Source organism: Anolis sagrei, chromosome 4 (assembly GCF_037176765.1).
Source record: "Anolis sagrei isolate rAnoSag1 chromosome 4, rAnoSag1.mat, whole genome shotgun sequence".
Lineage (NCBI taxonomy): Eukaryota > Metazoa > Chordata > Lepidosauria > Squamata > Dactyloidae > Anolis > Anolis sagrei.
This window is the reverse complement of record NC_090024.1, coordinates 112,118,961-112,140,130: the sequence shown is the minus strand read 5'-3', so window position 1 is coordinate 112,140,130 and position 21,170 is coordinate 112,118,961. Positions and strand designations below refer to the sequence as shown.

At 43.1% G+C, this 21,170-nt stretch overlaps 1 protein-coding gene across 2 annotated transcripts in view; it reads right to left on the bottom strand.

Moving 5' to 3' along the window:
• Positions 1–21,170, bottom strand: part of NR5A2 (nuclear receptor subfamily 5 group A member 2) — a 196,357-nt gene that overhangs the window by 27,565 nt on the left and 147,622 nt on the right. The gene's annotated exons all lie outside the window — the stretch shown is intronic.

The following is a 21,170-nucleotide window of genomic DNA, read 5'->3' as shown; positions in this document are numbered from 1 at the left end:
CTTCAAACCTCTTGGACCCAGAACTTATTGAGACTGTAAAGTATGTTTTCCTTCACCCCTCTGAAGTTTTCCAGCTCATTGCTTTAAAGAAATGACTTTGTTATCAATAAAACTTATCTTGAGCTATTTTACAGCGTTTTGGGTTTTTGGGAGTTCCAGTTTCCTAAAGGAGGGCAAGAAGCAATCCCTTGGGGGAAAAGTGCCACGTCCATCCCTCCTTCATTAAGACTAATAGCCCCCAAGCATGACGGCAAACAATTGTTGTTGTCCATTAACTCTTAGTCAATACGGGTCATCCATCAATCTGCAAATGCCTGATTCCAGAGCCAGGATTTTAGCTGCTTCCTGAAGGACAGGCGGGAGGGGGCAGACCTGATCTCTCCAGGGAGGGAGTTCTATAGCTGGGGGTCCACCACAGAGAAGGCCCTGTCTCATGTTTTACACCATGGAGAACCACCACCGGGACATGAAAGCCAACAGATAGCACTCCTGATGGATTGTCCCTTCTGTTACAATGCACTGGAACACATGCACAGTTTGCAGATATCTACGCTACCTTTGGTAATCTTGCAATCCAGATCTACACTGCTGGAATAGGAGTCCTCGGATGAAGTTCCTCTATGGCTGTTTGCATCCTGATTCCAAAGTTAAGTGAATTTAAATGAATGTCACTAAATAATTTGACAGCAGAGGAAGTGGTTTGCTGCTCTCCCAGTTAATATATTATATGGATGCACACCTCTTATGGTCAAAAAATACTGAGCCATCAATAGATTACTATTTAAGATTATTTTTGTTCTTGGATTATAAATATCATTTCCTAATTGGTTCTATCACAAAACATGGAAAAAGTTTATTAAATTGCAAAAACCTTGTTTTTGTGGGACACCCTACAGCACATAGTTTTTCAGTGAATTTCTCCTTGGCTGCCACATAGTTTGTGGCAGCCACAGAAACAAAGTTTTTGTAGTACAACAACTACTTTCAAAGTAAGTACTGCACAATTAAACAGGAAATAACACTTTCAAACCTTAACAGAAAAAAAATTGTTACATAGCGTTATGTTAAAAACTCTGTTCTGCCAACCACGATTACAGACACCAAAAGAAAAGAAAATGTTAATATTGTTTCATTGTCTGATTGTGCATTACGCCCAAGGATATTTATGTGCTTTCCCCCTGAAGCATTCTTGTTAAGCTTGCATTTCAAGAGAAAGAAAATAAGAATGATTAGCATTTAGGTTCTGATCAAACAAGAAGATGAAAACTACCTTGTTGATGTCTGATTTCCTAAGGAGATTGTTAATGACGAGAAAGCACCCATCATTTCATGGTAGCGGAGATCTAAAGTTTTGAATCTTGTAAATTAAAACGCATCTGATCCCAACTGGAAATAATACATAACTTGTGTCTAAAGGACTATAAATCCAAAGATTAGAGTTGTCTCCAGAAAATATGGCAGGATAGAGTGGGGAGCAAGGAGCACAAAGCCTGTAGTCCACCAATGAGCCAGTATAAGTTTGTGTTTGAGAGTATATCTTCTCTCTCGTTTCAGGAAATATTACCTGAATCCAATCGTTTGTCCCAATGAGATTGAATCAGTTGGGTTTATCTATGTGTTAACTCAACATGCAACAATTGATTCAATCTCATTGGGACAAACAATTGGATTCAGGTCATATTTCCTGAAACGAGAGAAAAGATATAATCTAATTTGGACTAACAGTAGGATTTAAGCCATTGTTTTGAGCAGTGATTCTCAACCTGGGTTCCCCAGATGTTTTGGCCTTCAACTCCCAGGAATCCTAACAGCTGGTAAACTGGCCGGGATTTCTGGGAATTGTAGGCCAAAAACATCTGGGGACCCCAGGTTGAGAACCAGAACCACTGGTTTAGAGCCCATCAATGTCTCCTTTGCTCATGCAGGGGAAGGATTCCTTCCATCCACAGGTCTAATTTAGTCCCATCAAGGGCAGAACCTGCTCTGGTCTTCCAAAGCTCCTCATTAATCTCCCATAAAATCCTGTCCAGAGAAAGAGAGGGAGGCAGAGAGAGAGAGAGAGAGAGAGAGGGAGGAAGGAAACTAGAGATCTCATTTCAGAGATTGAGGATAAGAGTAGTGATTTCCCCCTGCTTGTAAAGAAATCCCTGCTGCTGCCTTTCACTGGAGAAAAATAGGATTCATTGCTTCATTCTTTTGGAAATGCTCTGAAATGGAAGAACTGGCTGATAGTGTGTCTTGCCCCACATGAGGCCGTGTTCTAGCAACATTTTCTCCTTATGTTTCACCTGCATCTGTGTCTGGTATCTTCGGCCATACAGCCCAGAAACCACACAACACTTCAAGGTATTCTTAATGTCCTTAATTCAGGTCTCGCTTGAGCACTTTAGTACATTCTGAAGTATTCGTTGTCAAACTCCCGTCCTCCAGATGTTTTGGAGTTCAGCTCCAAGAAGACTCAGGCACTCTGGCTAATGGTCATAGATCCTGAGAGGTGAGATCCAAAACATCTGGAGGACTAAGGAGTAAAGAGTAAAGTGCTAAAGTTCTGAAATTGTTTTATGTTGCATTATGTTTCTCTGGAGACACCCCAGTGATTCCGGCCGCGAAAGCCTTTGACAATACAGTCCCTGGAAGCTTCTTTTCTTGCGCCCCTGGTCACTGTTGCTCATCAAAGTTCACAGTCTTCAAGTTATTCCACTGGAACCAAAATGGTGTGTTTGAGACAACATGCACAGTTCAAGTGAGTTCAACCCATGAGGATAACAAAGGGGCTCCAACAAGAAGATTGTTTGGGATGTTCTGTTTCTCGTTTAGTCTTGTTTGATTTTGTTTGAAATTTAGATCCTATGTAAGGAAAGACAGATTGATCTTTTACCTGCCTTGGGAGAAAAAAATATTACTAGCTAGGAGAGCCTGTCTGGAAGCCCTGGGTTTGTCCCAAATCTGAAATGTTTGATGTTTCAAATTCAGACATCTTTCATTTAGACCAAAATAACAGACATTTATTGTGTACCTTGCAGTCAGTGACTATTTAACAGCAAGAGACTCTCGCAGCATGGTCCTCTTTTACTTTATGTGCTCAGTAATGAAAGTCCACTATTGATTTTTCTGTAGCTGCTTGTAACTATTATAGTTGATACATCAATAGAAAAGGAAAGCACAATGTTTCATAGGAGGCAGAAAATCAGAGAATACACCATGCCAGGACAGTAAATCATGCCATAATCTCTGGAATTGATAGATGGTTACTGCTAACTTGAAACCCATGACTTTTTTTTTAAAGGCTGGCCTATAATCGTCCAATATGTCCTAACAGAGTGAGTGCCTGTAATAGCACTAAAGGATACAACATGATGTTTCATTGCTGTTTTTGTTTAAAGCTGGCCAAAAAACAGGTCTGTCTCATAGAGGAAAGATTGATTTGCTATTATTATTGTATACATGGCATTCCAAAAGGGAGGAGTAGAAAGAGAAATTGGATGGAATATGGGTTTGCTTTCAATGCCACCAGATTTTGAGAAAGTCAATAAATTCACAAATCTATATATATAATAAAGAAGAGTGTTTGTATGGGAAGGACAGAGGTGCGGAGGGCGGAAGGGGTATGTGCCAGCGTTCTGATTGGCTGCCGCTGTGGTGCTATTTGCATATGGTCTCTGATTGGGCAGCTTCAATAGGAGCCCCTGGTGGAGAAGAGGGCTCATGGCAGAAACGGGGCATGACAGAAGGAAATTTGCATATGGTCTCTGATTGGCCAGCCTCAAATCCAACATTCTGAGATGACAAAGAGAGGAAAGGAAAGGCCAAAGGGGGCTGGGTCAGAACACTCCCAATACAGACCGAAATAGGCACACAGAGCCCCCATGACCCACTCGACATCCTACTGCAGTTTGGAGGAGGATGAACCATGGATGATGGGACTTGCAGTACCACCACTCACATTCTGAGACCGCTGTTAACCTTATCCAATGACTGATCAGGACCAAACTTCGCACATAGACCTCTCATGACCCACTTTACGTCCTGGTGTGGTTTGGCTGGGGATGGACCGTGGATTATGGGACTTGCAGTACAATTGCTCAATTCTTCAGACTACTGCAACCCTCATCCAATTACCAATAAATGCCAAACTTGGCACACTGAGTCTCCATGACGCACTCTACATCCAGGTACAGTTTGAAGGAGGATGCACCATGGACGATGGGACTTGCAATACCTGCACTCCCTTCCTAAGACCATAACTGCCAACAATGATGGATCAGGACCACAATTTACACAGAGAGCCCGCATAACTCACTCTACATCTTGGTGCGGTTTGGAAGAATTTGACAATGGATGATGGGACTTGCAGTCATTTCACTCACTTCCTGAGACCACTGAGACCCTCGCCAATGACTCATCAAGACTAAACTTGGCACATGGAGCTTCAATGACCCACTCTACATCCTGGAGCAGTTTGGAGGACGACAGACCATGGATGATGGGACTTCAAGTACCTCCACTCCCCAAGACTGCTGCAAAACTCATCTAATGACCAATCAAGACCAAAGTTGGCACATAGAGCCCCCATGACCCACTCTACATCCTGCTGCAGTTTTGGAGAAGGGTGGACCATGGATGATGGAACTTCCAGTACCTTCACTCACATTCTGAGACCTCTGAAAACCTCATCCAATGACGGATCAACACCAAACTTGGCACATAGACCTCTCATGACCCACTTTACGTCCTGGTGTTATTTGGAAAACTTTGGAGATGGATGATGGGACTTGCAGTACCTTTGCTCACTTCCTGAGACCACTGAGACCCTCGCCAATGACTAATCAAGACTAAACTTGGCACATGGAGCTCCAATGACCCACTCTACATCCTGCTGCAGTTTGGAGGAGGACAGACCATGGATGATGGGACTTCAAGTACCTCCACTCCCTTCCAAAGATTGCTGCAACCCTCTTCTAATGACCAATCAAGACCACACTTGGCACACAGAGCCCCCATGATCCACTCTACATCCTGCTGCAATTTGAAAGGGGATGGACTTTGGATGATGGGACTTGCAGTACACTTACTGACACCACTGCCACCCTCATCTAATGACTGATAAAGACCAAACTTGGCACACAGAGCCCCCATGACCCACTCTATATCCTGCTGCTGTTTGTAGGAGGATGGGCCATGGATGATGGGACTTCAAGTACCTTCACTCACTTCCTGAAAATAATGCAGCCGTTATCCAAAGACCAATAAAGACCAAACTTGGCATACAGAACCACCATTACCCACTTTCTCTAATAACCCGGGCAACGCCGGGTCCCCAAGCTAGTTGTTAATAAAATCTACAACGTTGAATTGACATTGTAATGGACATGGCTCTCCCTGAATAAGGATTGAATGCTGCCAAATTCAAAGACATTAACTGAGAATCAACTTCAGTTCATTCCGAAAACTAATCCCTGATCTGTTTATGGAATGTGGTTTATAGATGTATAGCCATGTGCAGAACTTTGAAAAGTATGGCTATTATTGTGGGAATGATGGCTCCTCCATAATATTAGTGCATGCAAGTGCATGCACCATTTAATGAGTGGATTTCTTTTAGTATGCAGTGTTCCTCAATGATCCATAGAACCCAGTATTGCACACATTATTTTATTTTATTTTATGTGCATTCCCCACAACATAGTAGGCTTTCTGTGTTCTGCAAGAGGTATGTCAGAGGCAGAGTTGTAGTGTTTATAGTGCTACAGATATATTGTCCTAACATCTATCTATGTATATAATAAAAGGCAGTGTTTGTATGTGGAGGAAGGACGGGAGGTGTATGTAGCAGCGTTCTGATTGGCTGCCACTGTAGTACTATTTGCATATGGTCTCTCATTGGCCACTATAACATTCCAAGCTAGCAGAGAGAAAAGGAAAGGGGCCTGAGGCTGTCAGGAATGGTTGGAGTTGAAGTCCAAAACACCTTGTGAACCCCAACAATGACATAACAAGACCAAACCTGGCATACAGACCCTCCCCCCAAGACCCACCCAACATCCTGGTGCAGTTTGAGGGAGGATGGACCATGAATGACTCACTTCCTTAGAGCACTGTGGCCCACACCAAGGATGGATCAGGACCAAACTTGGCACACAGAGGCCCAATGGCCCACTTTACAACCTGGTGCAGTTTAGGGCAGGATGGGCCATGAATGCAGTACCTTCACACAATTCACTTCGCACAGAACATTGTAGCTCCTACAAATCACAGACCAGGTCCAAACTTGGCACACAGAGTACTCATGACCCACTCTACATCCTGATGCAGTTCTAAGGGGATGGACCATGGATGATGGGACTTTCAGTACCTTTACTCATTTACTGAAACCACTGCAACCCTCATCCAATGACTGATCAAGACCAAATTGGCACACAGAGCCCCCATGACCCACTCTACATCCTGCTGCAGTTTGGAGGAGGGTGGAACATGGATGATGGGACTTGCAGTACCTTCACTCAATTACTGAAACCACTGCAACCCTCATCCAATGACTGATCAGGACCAAACTTGGCACAAAGAGCCCCCATGACCGACTCTATATCCTGCTGCAGTTTGGAGGAGGGTGGACCATGGATGATGGGACTTCAAGTACCTTCACTCACTTCCTGAAAACAATGCAACTGTCATCCAATGACCAATAAAGACCAAACTTGGCATACAGAACCTCCATTACCCACTTTCTCTAATAACCCAGGCAGCGCCGGGTCCCCAAGCTAGTTCTTATATAAACTTCAAAACATGGGACAGTACTTTTGATTTCACTTGGCAGATGAAGAACAAAATCTGATGTCCCTCAAGCTACCTTCTGGGTTCATGACAGAGATCTGAGTTGAGCAGGAGCAGTTCAGAGACACAACATGTAACAGTGTATGCAAAGGGGAGTAAAAGCAGCAAAAGTCATGAAGAAGCAGCCATAATATTCTGAATTATAGTTGCATTATAGACCTTTGAACAGACTCAAAGGTTCAGCAATAGTTTTTGTTCAGCAAAGTACTCGACAAGAGCTCAATTTCTTATAGCTCCAGAAACCTTCAAAACCAGTAACTGATGGAGTAAGGGCTCTTCCACACAGCCCTATATCCCAGAATATCAAGGCAGAAAATCCCACAATATCTGCTTTGAACTGGGTTATCTGAGTCTACACTCTGATATTGTGGGATTTTCTGCCTTGATATTCTGGGATATAGGGCTGTGTGGAAGGGCCCCCAGTCGCAGAAGTATGCTATTTATATTGTTAGTACATGGGAGGCAGGCCCGTAGCCAGGATTTTGATTTTTTTTTGGGGGGGGGGGCTGAGTTTGGTTCGGGGGAGCTGAGTGAAAGAGGGTCTACCCTAGCAAACCTTTTGTATCATTACCCCAATATCCCCATGCATATGGGATATATTGAGCATGGTGATCAGATCATGATATGAATAAACATAACAGTTTAAATAATGTACCAGTAAGGCCTTTTCATGGACCACCCTGAGAATTTCGGGGGGGGGGGGGGGCTGAAGCCCCTCAAGCCACCCCCCCCCCCCCGGCTACATGTTTGATGGGAGGAAAGCTCATGGAATATACATGGGAACCTCTGAAGATCAGGGCTTAGTTAAAACATGCTGAATAGTGAAGAGGTAGCTATATGGTGACACCAAAACTAGTAGTAACTATTTGTTGGAAGTGCCACTTCTGTCCATCTGACAGAAGGACAGTTTTGGGTTAGTGTATTCCACCACCACATTGATAGTATAAAGGGACTATTGTGTTAGATTTTGTCTGTTAAAACAACAAATATATAGGGGCCATGGTGGTACAACGGGTTAAACTGTTAAACTATTGAATATGCTGACCTAAAGGTCGGCTGTTTGAAGCCGTGGTTCAGGGTGAGCTCCTGCTGTTAGCCCTAGCTCCTGCTAACTTAGCAATTGGAAAACATGTAATGTGAATAGATCAATAGGTACCACTTCTACAGGAAGGTAATAAAGGTGCTCATGCAGCCATGTGGCAAAACAAGACCAGGAGGTGTCTTTGGACAACAGACTCCTCTGCTTGGAAATAGAACAAGAGTATCTTTCCATGGCTAGAGTTGAGCCCCACCTCCAGAAAGCCAGAGATGAAGGGGGAAGACTTTACCATTGTTCTGTGGGTTTGATGTGATTGTATTAAAAGCATTGGATTTTTGCCTATCTGTGTATGTTGTAATCCGCTCTGAGTCCCCTCGGGGAGATTAAAGCAGAATATAAATAAAGTGTTATTATTATATACATCCTAGAGAAAATCAAGGCTGAACTCTCTCTAGAAGTCAAGCTAACTACATCGAGCCTGTCGTACTTTGGACATATTATGAGAAGGCATTGCTTTGAGTTGTATTTGTTATGCTGTTGTTGTGTTGAGGCCTTGGCCTTTGTAAGCTGCATTGAGTCCTTCGGGAGATGCTAGCGGGGTACAAATAAAATTAATAATAATAATAATAATAATAATAATAAGGCATGACTCACAAGAAAAGGCATTTTCTCCTTATGACCAGAAATGAGCAATTTTCATTTGATTTTCCTGATTCCTCCTTTCCTGTCTTATCAACATACCAATGGTAGTATAATTTATTTATTTATTTACTATATTTATATAACACTTTTCTTGCCCCCCCCCCCCTCGGAGGGGGGGAAACGAGGAATGGGACTCAAGGCAGTTAATAACATACCAATGGCAAAAATTTGATGTCAGCATACATGCAAAAAGAAAGATCATAACAAAATGAAGTTCAACGGTGACAAATGCAAGATACTCCACTTTGGCAGGAAAAACGAAATGCAAAGATACAAAATGGGGGACAATGCCTGACTCGAGAGCAGTACGTGTGAAAAAGATCTTGGAGTCCTCATGGACAACAAGTTAAACATGAGCCAACAATGTGATGTGGCGGCAAAAAAAGCCAATGGGAATTTGGCCTGCATCAATAGGAGCATAGTGTCTAGATCTAGGGAAGTCATGCTACCCCTCTATTCCGCTTTGGTTAGACCACACCTGGAATATTGTGTCCAATTCTGGGCACCACAATTCAAGAGAGATATTGACAAGCTGGAATGTGTCCAGAGGATGGCGACTAAAACGATCAAGGGTCTGGAGAACAAGCCCTATGAGGAGTGGCTTAAGGAGCTGGGCATGTTTAACCTGAAGAAGAGAAGGCTGAGAGGATAGCCATGTATAAATATGTGAGAGGAAGCCACAGGGAGGAGGGAGCAAGCTTGTTTTCTGCTTCCTTGGAGACTAGGACGCGGAACAATGGCTTCAAACTACAAGAGAGGAGATTCCATCTGAACATGAGGAAGAACTTCCTGACTGTGAGAGCTGTTCAGCAGTGGAACTCTCTGCCCTGGTGTGTGGTGGAGGCTCCTTCTTTGGAAGCTTTTAAACAGAGGCTGGATGGCCATCTGTCAGGGGTGATTTGAATGCAATATTCCTGCTTCTTGGCAGGGGGTTGGACTGGATGGCCCATGAGGTCTCTTCCAACTCTTTGATTCTATGATTCATAATAACTAAACACCAACATATAACTATAAATTAAAATAATTAAACCATTAAACCATAAATGGCTACCATATACTATTGTTATGCTTGATAGGTTGAATCAATTTGAATCTGACCACAGGAAGATGACACTATCTTGAGTTAGATTTTTGATCGGATTGTGAAAAATGAATGGCATCACACAATGAAATAGGAGAACAATTAATAAAAGCACTTAAAGTTCACAGGGTAAATATTTTATCAGAAATCATTGTTTGTGGAGAAAAAGATGTATTTAATTAACCACACGTCCATCCATTACTGTTAGCTGCTGTAATAAATATAATGCACTTCTTTCCTTGTTATAAATACATATTGATTAGGTTTAAACTCTGAACTTCAAAATGAGTTATATGTGGTCATTGCTAAACTGCTTTGCTCACTAGAAAAAAAAATCCTACCCACCACCTATTATACCACTTTAATTAAGACAAGCGTCAGCTTTATGTACAATTATTTGCTTCTGCCAACTCTCTGTGGTGTAAATATTGAACAGTCACCTCTCTTGAATGCTAATCAATCCTTTCTGAATTCCAAGCATTTCCATAAATTTCAGGAAATGTGTATTTGCTGGCACCAACCTTCAATATTCATGTTACTCTGAAATAAAAGTCTGAGATATGTGCTTTTATTTGGCTAATTTGTGGTGCATATTTTTGTCAAAATTAATTATTATGTCAAGGAAATTAAAGTACGCCTTCATGGTGGGCAGACCAAGAGCATCTTCATGTCTATGTGAGTTAATGTATTGTCGAAGGCTTTCGTGGCCGGAATCACTGGGTTGTTGTAGGTTTTTTCGGGCTGTATGGCCATGGTCTAGAGGCATTCTCTCCTGACGTTTCACCTATATCTATGGCAAGCATTCTCAGAGGTAATGAGGTCTGTTGGAACTAGGAAAAAGGGTTTATATATCTGTGGAAGGACTCTTGTCTGCTGGAGCTAGGTGTGAATGTTTCAACTGACCACCTTGATTAGCATACAATGGGCTGACTGTGCCTGGAGCAAACTTTTGTTGAGAGGTAATTAGATGTCCCTGCCTGCTTCCTCTCTGTTGTTGTGCTGTTGCAATTTTAGAAGCCATTGAAATGCACAAGCATGTGGACAATTTCAACAGAAAGGAGGAAACCATGAAAATGAACAAAATCTGGCTACCAGTATTAAATAACTCTAAAATTGCAACAGCACAACAACAGAGAGGAAGCAGGCAGGGACATCTAATCACCTCTCAACAAAAGATTGCTCCAAGCACAGTCAGCTAATCAAGGTGGTCAGTTGAAACATTCACACCTAGCTCCAGCAGACAAGAGTCCTTTGTCCCACCCTGGTCATTCCACAGATATATAAACCCTTTTTCCTAGTTCCAACAGACCTCACTACCTCTGAGGATGCTTGCCATATATGCAGGCCAAACGTCAGGAGAGAATGCCTGTAGACCATGGCCATACAGCCCGAAAAAACCTACAACAACCCTATGTGAGTTAAGGCCCAAAATCTAATTAATGCACTCAGGCAATTTAATTGCGTAAATATTATATTCAATGACTATTCCAATACGACGACCCCCAATACCGAGGCATCTTTAAAAAACCCTACATTGTGGTTGTTGCTGTTGTTGTTAATATATTTTATGTTGTTCACCTGCATAAGAAACCCAGACACTTAAAATCAAAAATTTTAAATACAGTCCAAAAACCAACAACAAACATTACAAATATCTACCAAAATACAATAAAAACCAACAATATTAACAACTGACTAAAATTAGATACCAGTGCATAAAAACACATACACCTGAACACTCTTTTAGTCCTGACTAGAGCAGACCCATTGAATAGATGCATCTACTCACTATTCAGAATGTGATTGTTTGAATCTATTCTAATAAGATGCCAACCACAAGATTTTAAGGCAAACTACCCATTGGAAAAAGGAAGAGGGGCCGACCAAGGGCAAGATGGATGGATGGCATCCTTGAAGTGACTGGCTTGACCTTGAAGGAGCTGGGGGTGGTGACGGCCAACAGGGAGCTCTGGCATGGGATGGTCCATGAGGTCACGAAGAGTTGGAAATGACCAAATGAATGAGCAACAACAACCCATTGTCCTTAATGGGTATCTAAATGTGTAAGAGGGGGTGTTGCAGGTATGGGCAAAATGCAACTCATGGACCATATGAAGCTCTCAAACTTGTTTTCGTGGTTCTGGAATCACCACATTTTTTTGTCCCAATACGCCATCTAGGTAAATTTCAATCACATTGGCCAATTTGGGCCTGAAGACACCTTCCACTCATTTTCTGTTGACAAAAAAAGCCTTTCCTGGGCACAAAATGGCCTACAAAGGCTAGTAAGCATGGTGGAAATGTTAGCGTGCTGGAAGAAGCAAAAACCACCAGGACTGAAGCAATGGTCCTCCACCATCAACTCCGCTGGACCAGCCACATTGTCTGGATGCCCGACCACCGTCTCCCAAAGCAGTTGCTCTACTTTGAACTCAAGAACAGAAAATGGAAAGTTGGTGGGCAGGAAAAGAGATTTAAAGATGGGCTCAAAGCCAACCTTAAAAACTCTGGCATAGACACTGAGAACTTGGAAGCCCTAGCCCTTGAGCGCTCCAGTTGGAGGTCAGCTGAGACCAGCAGTGCTGCGGAATTTGAAGAGGTATGAATGGAGGGCGAAAGAGAGAAATGTGCCAAGAGGAAGGCATGTCAAGTCAACCCCAACCGTGACCGCCTACCACCTGGAAACCAATGCCCTCACTGTGGGAGAACGTGCAGATCAAGAATAGGGCTCCACAGTCACCTACGGACCCACCAGCACACTAATCTTGGAAGACAATCCTACTCAGACAACGAAGGAACACCTAATAATAATCATTCCCACTCAAGTAACCAATTTTCTTTTATGTACTGGGGGGCAGGTTCTTTCTTTGGGTGGAAGATACCAAAGCCACAATAGCCTGCCATTGTACTAAATAGAGAGACGGAAATGAATTTCAAGATAAATTAATGAGAAACAAAAAACAAAATGAATCATCCTTTTAAAAATGAAAATGCACGGACAAATGAAACACATTTCCCTCGGTACGGCAAAAACAATATGCAAAATATGCAAATTGCACTTATTTGCATTATTTAACAGGGGAGATTTGGGTTATCTCTGGCACACAACTTGGTGCTCTGTGGTTCAAACTGATAAATGGGAAATGGCAGGGTTTGCACAACCTCTGCAAAAGGGCGGCGTTGTCGCTTATACACAAACCACCGTTTTCTTTGCTTTCAGTAAGAGCCCTGCTGTTTGCCATACATAATGATTAAATGTTTACCATGTCTACAAGTCCCAGTTGTCTCTTGTTAAGTGAGACGTGGGATCAATAGTTGCTCTGCAATTATTTGCCCATTGATAAAGCCTTCATTTCTTAAATGAAGTACATTTATCTGCGGTCTTGACAGTGATAGGAGAACAGAACCCATCAGTCGCTGCCTATTCTAGCATTAAGCTCGGTAGACAGACAAGTGACTGGACATGGGTCAAATGATGTCTAACTTTCTTCCTATTGGCATTTCGCTTTACAAACTGTTCAGATGGAAGCCCTGACAAATCACCCTTGCTGAGTTGGAGTAATGAAAGCTAGCAGGACAAATGGAAAGTTTTGGCAGAAGGAAAACAATGACTGGATTGCGGTGGATATGGCTGGGATTGAGAGAAACAGGGCACAGTAAACAACGTACAGAGGTCAGGACAGGAGCAAATTCTGTTAAATAGATAAGTACATAGAAAGTTGAGCACGCGCACACACACATTCCACAAAAACACGTACACCCTGTAAGCTTTGAAAGAATGCAGTTGCGGTTGACATAATTCGGGTTGGGTATTTCTGTCCTTCATTTACAGCCGTAATGCTTTCAAATGTGAATTATTGATTTGGACTTGCAATTCTAAGTACGCTTTCCAGAAAGGAAGTCAAAGCAAGAAACTTATTTCTAAGTGAATACATTTAGGGCAGGAGCAGGGATGCTTAAGCACCATTCCTCAGGAAATCTTACTACCTTGCAAGATTCAAAAGTAACCCCTGCTGAGTTCAACGGGACATGCTTCCAAGTTAGTGCATCTAGGATTGCAGAATTGCCTTTCCTTCAAACGCCTTGATGTATTGCCCAAGCAATTTGAGTTCTGCTTTAAGCAAATCCTGGTGGTAACCTAGGAGTTTCTGCAAACACATACGATGAATTCATAAACGTTGATGAGTCTCATTTACATTTCGCAGCACGTCATAGCTGTTCTGTCTGATTAGAAAACTGTACATTTGACTATAAAACTTTCCTTTAGGTCAAATGAAGTCACAATGTGAGAATGGCCAAATGTAACTGAGAAATGAAGTATTTTGATGGGGGAATCAAATAATTATTCCTACATTTTAAAGGCCACTTGTGTTGTTGTTCATTCATTCAGTCGTTTCCGACTCTTCGTGACCTCATGGACCAGCCCATGCCAGAGCTTCCTGCTGGCCATCACCAACCCCAGCTCCTTCAAGGTCAAGCCAGTCACTTCAAGGATGCCATCCATCCATCTTGCCCTAGGTCAGCCCCTCTTCCTTTTTTCTTCCATTTTCCCCAGCATCGTTGTCTTCTCTAAGCTTTCCTTTCTTCTCATGATGTGGCCAAAGTACTTCATCTTTGCCTCTACTATCCTTCCCTCCAGTGAGCAGTTGGGCTTTATTTCCTGAAGTATGGACTGGTTGGATCTTCAAGGATCTTCAAGCACCACAGTTCAAAAGCATCTATCTTCCTTCACTCAGCCTTCCTTATGGTCCAGCTCTCACATCCATAGGTGACTACAGGGAATACCATTGCTTAGACTATGTGTATCTTTGTTACCAATGTGATGTCTCTACTCTTCACTATCTTATCGAGATTAGACACTGCTCTCCTCCCAAGAAGTAAGTGTCTCCTGATTTTCTGGCCACAGTCTGCATCTGCAGTAATCTTTGCACCTAGAAATACAAAGTCTGTCACTGCCTCCACATTTTCTCCCTCTATTTCCCACTTGTCAATCATTCTTGTTGCCATAATCTTGGGTTTTTTTATGTTTAGCTGTAACCCAGCTTTTGTGCTTTCTTCTTTCACCTTGATTAGAAGGCTCCTCAGCTCCTCCTTGCTTTCGGCCAAGTGATGTCATCTGCATATCTACATTTAGATATGCATATCAGGAGACACTTGATTCAAAGAAATAGTTCCTACAGCCTTCATGGAGAAACTAAAGGACACCTTTCAGCTTGGCAGATCTACAGGAACCTTGCCTGGAAAGGGGCCACCTGGGCTATCCATAAAGCAGCTTGGAGCTGGGAGTAGGGGCCTCACGCCAGCAAGGTAACGAGAGATTGCCCAGGGAGGGGTCAAAATATTTCCCTAAGGAAGAAACAGTTTACCACCAGTTGCCTGCCCCTTGTTGGCAGATTGAGGAAGTTACCAGTTTTCCAAGGTTATAAATAGTTTAATTCATTTGTTTGAAGATTTAAGCCCAAATAAAGAACTTTGTTGAACTTATTTTGAGCCTCAATAGAACTTTGTGTTGGGAAATCTAAGGGGCCCTTCAGCTGAGGCACCCCGGCGTCCCGTTGGGCATACAGAGAGCACGTCCTGTAAACAGACATTATTTCAGGCCCACACTGCCTTCTAGGTGGTCCAGAGGCCCAAATCAAAACATTGTTATTTATCTATAGTCCTAAATAGTTTTGACTAGCGAAGGGCTGTCTTCTCCCATTTGCACCCATAGTCATATAGATTGTTGAGTTCAAATGTCGCCACCAGTTTAATTCAATGTTGTTATTGATCTTATTTTGTTCGTTCTATACACACATGGGCGAGAAATGGAGCTATACAGTTTGAACTGAATAAATGAAGAAGAACACTTTTCTCCCCTAAATGCTGAGGTATGCGCTCTGTTTGCTATTCAAAACAAAGCCTCGACTCCTTTGCCAGTGAGTCTAAAATATCAGGGCAGGGAACAGCCGACGTTCTAAACGCATGCAAAAGATCATGAAAGTGATCAAACGTAAAAACTGTTTAAAGTAAACGTGAACATTTTTTCAAATGTAATCCAGATATTCAGCTAATTTAAAATCCCACTGAAGTGCAAAGGATGGCTTTAAATATTTCATCACAGAGCAAGCAAGCCAACTCCTTAGACGTTTTGGCTGCACTGCCTAATATGTGTAAAAATATCGTATGCACAAAACTAAAGGAAGGGATGTCTTACTGTCCGTGTAGCTGATCTATAAACATTGAATTCCTGCAAGGGCAGCCTCTTCTGTCCTGAATGTCAACATCAGGGAAGAAACAATTTCATATTTTTGAAGAATCTATGGTTAGGTTCTTGTGGGTTTTTTCGGGCTATAGAGCCATGTTCTAGAGGCATTTCTCCTGACGTTTTGCCTGCATCTATGGCAAGCATCCTCAGAGGTATGCTTGCCATAGATAGATGCAGGCGAAACGTCAGGAGAAATGCCTCTAGAACATGGCTCTATAGCCCGAAAAAACCCACAAGAACCTAGTGATTCCAGCCATGAAAGCCTTCGACAATCTATGGCTAGCTTTTTTTTTAATTGCCTGTATATGCTTGATGAGAACAGACATTATTTCTGCATCTATATATGTTTTGCATAAGTATGTATTTAATATATCTTTAAGGTATGACCACACTTTTTTTTGTCATGTAGGAGAGACTTGGGAATCTGCAAGTCACTTATGGTGTGAGAGAATTGGCCGTCTGCATGGATGTTGCCCAGGGGACGCCCGGATGATTTGATTTTTTATCATCCTTGTGGGATGCTTCCCTCATGTCCCCGTATGAGGAGCTGGAGATGATAGAGGGAGCTCATCTGCCTCTCCCCGGATTCAATCAGGCAAAAGTGCCAGCTAACAAACTTAACTAAGTGGCCAACTAGGACATAAGATTAATCCTACTGGTTGAGACCCAATATCCATCTCTTCCAATATTATCTTTCTAATGCCCCAGGGAAGCGTGCTTGCCCCATCCATATTCAAGTCATGGTTATTTATTATTTTACTCTGTTGTTGTTGTTGTTGTTGTTGTTATTATTATTATTATTATTATTATTATTATTATTATTATATAATCACAAAGGACTACCATCTCACCTGCCTTATAGGAAACCTGCTACAAAACAGGAGCTTCAGGGCCATAGAAGCAGATGGCGGAAACAGAAGAACGGCCTGCCTCAGGGAAGCATGCTTGCCCCATCCATGTTCAACAGCTACACAAATGACCAGCCACTGCCAGAAGGGACAGGAGAGCTTCATCTATGCTGATGATTGTGCCATTACTGCTCAAGCAGTGAGCTTTGAGATGGTTGAACAGAAGCTCTCCGAAGCTCTAGGTGCCTTACTGCCTATTACAGGGAAAACCAGATGATCCCTAATCCATCTAAAACACAGACATGTGCTTTTCATTTCAAGAACAGACAAGCATCCCGAGCTCTGAGGATCACCTGGGAAGGAATCCCACTGGAGCATTGCAGCACACCCAAATACCTGGGAGTCACTCTGGAGCGTGCTCTGACCTACAAGAAGCACTGCCTGAATATCAAGCAAAAAGTGGGTGCTAGAAACAACAGCATACAAAAGCTGACTGGCACAAGCTGGGGATCACAACCAGACACAGTGAAGACATCCGCCCTTGCGCTATGCTACTCTGCTGCTGAGTATGCATGCCCAGTGTGGAACACATCTCACCACACTAAAACAGTGGATGTGGCTCTTAATGAGACATGCCGCATTATCACGGGGTGTCTGCGCCTTACACCACTGGAGAAATTACACTGTTTAGCCGGTATTGCACCACCTGACATGCACCAGGAAGTAGCAGCCAATAGTGAAAGGACCAAGGCAGTGACATCTCCAGCTCATCCTTTGTTTGGGTATCAGCCAGCACGTCAACGACTTAAATCAAGAAATAGTTTTCTAAGATCTACTGAGACACTTGCTGGAACACTTCAGCAAGCGAGAGTCCAAAAGTGGCAGGCTCAAACCCAGAACCTCAATCAATGGCTGATACCAAATGAGAGACTCCCCCCTGGCCACACAGAAAACTGGGCGACTTGGAAGGCGCTGAACAGACTGCGCTCTGGCACCACGAGATGCAGAGCCAACCTTAAGAAATGGGGCCACAAAGTGGAATCCACGACATGTGAGTGTGGAGAAGAGCAAACTACAGACCACCTGCTGCAATGCAACCTGAGCTCTGCTACATGCACATTGGAGGACCTTCTTGCGGCAACACCAGAGGCACTCCAAGTGGCCAACTACTGGTCAAAGGACATTTAATCAACTACCAAGCTTGCAAACTTTGTGTTTTGTTTGTTTGTTTGGTTGTCTTGTTAAAAATGTAATACAAATGTCTGGGTGCTCCTGACACAATAAATAAATAACTTTCTTACTTCACTATTACCACTTCCTAACTATAAAATCACTAAAAGTTATACTAGTAATTATACAACCAGAGGAGAAAAGGTAAAAAATTTACTGGTTTATGCCAGAGTCTTTGCAGTTCGATCTTTAAATCCTTATATTGTGTCAGCTTTTCCAGTAGTTTATTATTATTATTATTATTATTATTATTATTATTATTATTATTACATTTATTGACACCCTGTTTTATCTCTCCCAAAGGGGACTCAATATGCTCCTTTTCACTGTGGTTGTGCTGACCCAAGGTCAGCTTATGTGACTGTAGATATTCCATAGAAATAGAAGGTTTTCAGCCTTTTACAATACTGTAAACATTCATGTTGTGGAGTGTACATGGAAAATAAAGGCATCTGGTTGTTTTCAGTTGTGTGGCGAATCTTCTTTGTATTTTAGTCTAAATGCAAAATGGACTAAGGCAAAAGGTGCTGAAGGTGATTCCACCAAATCAGGGGATACCTAGTAAACCACAGACATCAGACAACCACTCATTGTAAGAATTTACTACAGATCTGGAATGTTGTCCTTATAGTTCCAGAAAGCAGAAGGTTTCACATAACACTCTACCCATGGTAAAATGGATAAAGATCCCAATAAAGTGTGTGTCATTCTGGAATAGATTTTTTCAGTTTTCTGAAACAAATGCTCCATTGCTTTAAATCTTAATGATTCCAATAAGCCATAATACCTGGAGGATCTGGTGATTCTTAGTAAAGCCTAAAACAATGAAACTATTTTCCACTGAACCTACACTGTTGAACTTCAGGTTTAGTGTTGATTTAACAGAAACATCGCAGCATCTTGTCCGGTTCTTTCTTCTTTTGGGAGTGTTTTGATTATGCATTCTTGCAAGGAACAGGACTGGATGACCCCTTTGGTCTCTTCCAGCTATGGGATTTTATGTCATACTACCAGCTATGGGATTTTTATGTCATGCCCCCCTCTCTCTTCACTCTGGCCCAGAGTGGCAGTTGGTGCTGGGGGAAGGGGTCCCCAGCTGATGACATATGCAGTGTGTCCCTGGCCCCCTCTCTCTTCACTCTGGCCCAGAGCGGCAGTTGGTGCCAGGGGGAGGGGTCCCCAACTGATGACATATGCAGGAGACAAGATGGAACTGTCCCCTGGCCCCCTCTCTCTTCATTCTGGCCCAGAGCGGCAGTTGGTGCCTGGGGGAGGGGTCCCCAACTGATGACATATGCAGGAGACAAGATGGAACTGTCCCCTGGCCCCCTCTCTCTTCATTCTGGCCCAGAGCGGCAGTTGGTGCCAGGGGGAGGGGTCCCCAACTGATGACATATGCAGGAGACAAGATGGAACTGTCCCCTGGCCCCCTCTCTCTTCACTCTGGCCCAGAGCGGCAGTTGGTGCCAGGGGGAGGGGTCCCCAACTGATGACATATGCAGGAGACAAGATGGAACTGTCCCCTGGCCCCCTCTCTCTTCATTCTGGCCCAGAGCGGCAGTTGGTGCCTGGGGGAGGGGTCCCCAACTGATGACATATGCAGGAGACAAGATGGAACTGTCCCCTGGCCCCTTCTCTCTTCATTCTGGCCCAGAGCGGCAGTTGGTGCCAGGGGGAGGGGTCCCCAACTGATGACATATGCAGGAGACAAGATGGAACTGTCCCCTGGCCCCCTCTCTCTTCATTCTGGCCCAGAGCGGCAGTTGGTGCCTGGGGGAGGGGTCCCCAACTGATGACATATGCAGGAGACAAGATGGAACTGTCCCCTGGCCCCTTCTCTCTTCATTCTGGCCCAGAGCGGCAGTTGGTGCCAGGGGGAGGGGTCCCCAACTGATGACATATGCAGGAGACAAGATGGAACTGTCCCCTGGCCCCCTCTCTCTTCATTCTGGCCCAGAGCGGCAGTTGGTGCCAGGGGGAGGGGTCCCCAACTGATGACATATGCAGGAGACAAGATGGAACTGTCCCCTGGCCCCCTCTCTCTTCATTCTGGCCCAGAGCGGCAGTTGGTGCCTGGGGGAGGGGTCCCCAACTGATGACATATGCAGGAGACAAGATGGAACTGTCCCCTGGCCCCTTCTCTCTTCATTCTGGCCCAGAGCGGCAGTTGGTGCCAGGGGGAGTAGCCCCCAACTGATGACATATGCAGGAGACAAGATGGAACTGTCCCCTGCCCCCCCCCCTCTTCACTCTGGCCCAGAGTGGCAGTTGGTGCTGGTGGGGGGGGGGGTCCCCAACTGATGACATATGCAGAAGACACATTGCATATGTCATCAGTTGGGGACCCCTTCCCCCAGCACCAACTGCCACTCTGGGCCAGAGTGAAGAGAGAGGGGGGCAGGGGACAGTTCCACCTTGTCTCCTGTGCTATGCTAATAATATAATATAATATATATACATATAATATTTATAATATTATAATGTAATGCAATATAATACTACTACTACTAATAATATGATATTATAATTATATATTGATATTACACGTAATATTACTAAAATATTACAATATAATGGTATAGTACAATATAGTAATATTTAATACTGGTATTGTACTATGCTAATAATATAATATTATATATATATATATATATATATATATATATATATATATATATATCTCTTGTAAGCCACTCTGAGTCCCCTTCGGGGTGAGAAGGGCAGCATGTAATGTCGTAAATAAATAAATAAATACATAAATAAATTAATGTTAAGTCTAATCCAAGCATGATCCTCCCCTCAAATTCCAATGCTGACTGAACATAAGATAACATTATGCTCTTCCTCCTTCTTCCTTGCTACATGCCACATATAAAAGCAACCTGAAGGTAGTTGATCTCACACATGGGTGAGATCCCACATATCATCACTATCAAATCAGTAGCATCAAAATGAGAAAAAATATCAAGCAGAGTGGACTTCAAGTGAACATTGAACTCTGGCATTTGGGCTGGAAGAAGAGATGAAGGACAAATTCATGTAAAGAAGGTAGTTTGACTGTCGGTTCTGCTGGAACAGGATAGTATAAGGGGATCAGGAAGGTTGAGTAGTACACACAATTATATTCTTTGAAACAAGGGAGGAACTGTGGGGAATAAGCAAGAAGCATGACACAAGCATCATGAAAATAAT